The sequence below is a fragment of the Rhinoraja longicauda genome, unplaced genomic scaffold (assembly GCF_053455715.1).
Source record: "Rhinoraja longicauda isolate Sanriku21f unplaced genomic scaffold, sRhiLon1.1 Scf000100, whole genome shotgun sequence".
In the NCBI taxonomy this organism is placed as follows: domain Eukaryota; kingdom Metazoa; phylum Chordata; class Chondrichthyes; order Rajiformes; family Arhynchobatidae; genus Rhinoraja; species Rhinoraja longicauda.
In genome coordinates, this window is record NW_027601318.1 from 245,001 (window position 1) to 247,500 (window position 2,500).

The 2,500-nt window shown below is 48.4% G+C and overlaps 1 pseudogene; it reads right to left on the bottom strand.

The window, feature by feature from the left end:
• Nucleotides 1-2,500, bottom strand: part of LOC144590014 (28S ribosomal RNA) — an 8,328-nt pseudogene that overhangs the window by 1,915 nt on the left and 3,913 nt on the right.

Below are 2,500 nucleotides of genomic sequence, written 5' to 3' on the forward strand. Positions count from 1 at the left end.
CAGCCCATCCGTGTTTAGCAACCTGCGCCTTCAGTTTGTCCAAGATCTTATTATGGCGCTTAATCCGTGCGTTTTTGACTGCGAGACATTGTCCTGAGATGTGTGCCAATGTTTCGTTGGCCATTGCACACCTTCTGCATAGTTTGGCCATGTTGGGGCGGCCGTATGAAATGGTGCACCTTGTGGGGTATAAGTTGCACCTCAGTAGCAGTCTCTTAATGAATAGAGACTGTTTCATCTTATGATGTCCGTACAGCCATGTGTTGGATGTCGGGTCGTTTTTGTAGTAGTGGATACCGGGGCCCTGGGCCAAAAGCTTGGTCCATTTTTCGAACTCCCATTGGCGCCATTCCGCATATTTGTTTACGGGTTTGGCGTTTCCTTCAGTTCCGAGTAGACTTTCTTCCATTTCACAAATGGTTGAGAGGCTCGCCTCCTCGTTGTCATTCGATTCGGCGGGTTCGAGAAATTCTTCAATTTCTCTTAGCACTTTGAGGTTTCTCAGTTTGTTAATGTGCTCCACGTTGTTATTGCCTCGGAACTGGAACGATGCCGAGATGACTGCATCCTCTGATTTTTCCAGGGACTCGAGCTTCCGTATAATGGCAGATGGAATTTGCACCTCGAGTTTTGGTAGTCCGAGGCCCCCGTCCTTGTTTTTGGAATATAATATTCCATCTGTTGTGTCAGCAGGAAGATGTAGTATTTCTTTCACTGCCTTCTTAATGAGATTGTCCAGTTCTATGATAGTGTTTTGCGATGCTTCCGTGAGGATAAGGTGGTAGTAGATCCTCGGAATCATGTGCGTTTTTAGGATTTCGAGTTGCTGAGTCGGCTTGAGTTCTGCCTCTCTCAGACTCGTAATCCACTTGTTCAGTTTTCCCGACCAGTTGTCCTCAGTTACTCCTGCCCATGGGTCTATTCGCGCTCCCAGATATTTCTCGAGCTCGCCCGGTTCGATGTGGTTCACCGGTTCACCATTGATTTTCCACTTTTCCCGGGTGTTGTAGAGGAATGTTTTCCTGTGTGGTCTACAGTGGAAGCCGGCCGTTTTTTTGATATTTATCTGTAGACCTGTGTTTTGGCAGAAATTCTGCAGGATTTTCATATTGGCCGTCATTCCTGCATAGGAGTCGCTGAGGATTGCAATGTCGTCTGCAAATGCGAGCGAAGAACAGCTGATTCTCCTGTTCTTCTGTGTTAGCGTGACACCCATCTGTGCCTGTTCCAATGTGCATATCAGTGGGTCCATTGTAATGTTAAATAACAGTGGTGAGAGTGGGTCGCCTTGTTTGACTCCCCTTTTAATGGGTATGGGCTCTGTTGCGGTCCTGTCACCCTCTATGACCGTTGTGTTGTCGGTATAGAGACTCTGCACTAGGTGAATGAACCTGTTCGGTATACCCATCCTCTTGAGTCCAACTGTGAGCATTTTGTGACCGATGGAGTCGAATGCCTTTGCCAGGTCTACAAAGACTACCGCCAATTCCTTCTTGTTGCTCTTTGCCCCCTTCATGATATTTTCTAGGATCGCGATGTTTTCATTGCATCCCGGGGTGGCCGCTATAAATCCCTTCTGGCGAGGGTTAAGCGTAACTGCCTCCGACAGTCTCTTCGCGATGATCTTTGTGAAGAGCCGGAGCAACATCGGCCCGATTGTGATGGGCCTCCAGTTGTCGATGTTCTTGAGGAGTTCTGCATCCTCCGTTTTAGGAATTAGCACAGTCCGACTCCTTTTCAGGGCTGTTGGTACGAATGCCAATTTCTGCCATAGAGAGAAGAGGCGAGGTATCACTGTCGCATCCTGACCAATGATGTTTTCCAGGTGTTCCACCTTCATCCCGTCCAGTCCCGCTGCACTTTTCGCGTTTATCTCGCTTATCGCCTTTTCGACCTCTTCAAGCTCAATGGCTTCCATTAGCCGGTTAATGTTTGTGGTGCCATTATACTGTGCCATTTTGCTGATGTTTGCTTTGTTGTTCACTTGTGATAGTTTTGCTCGAAAGCAATTCTCCAGCTCCTCCCTTCTGAGAGGGCAGCTAGATGCAGCTGGCGCGCCCATGATTTGACGTGCCAGTCTCCTTCTGTCTTTTTGATACAGGGTCTGAGTGGTTTTGTATCTGTGTTTTTTTGCGGCCCGTCGTTTTCTTGCACCAGAGTTTGGGTGGTTTGCAACTCTGTGCTCTTTTTTATTGCTGCCCGCCTTTCCACCCTTGTTTTTATGAGGCTTTGGAGAGAACTTGTCCATCAAACCTTCCGTGATTTGTTCGACCATCTCGATGCACCGATCTTTGTTGTGTCCATCGCCAAGTAGTTCCTCTGCCTTTGTGATCTGTTCAGCTAGATCTCGATGTTTTGGGGGTCCATGCGTCTTTTCCCTTGGTCGGGCAGTGGTTTTGGTGTGTCCCTGGTCGGACGCGGCCAACTCTTCAGTCTCAGTTTCAGGCTCAGGTTCCGTTTCGTTACCCGTTTCTTCGGGGATGTTCCTGCTCTGGGCCTC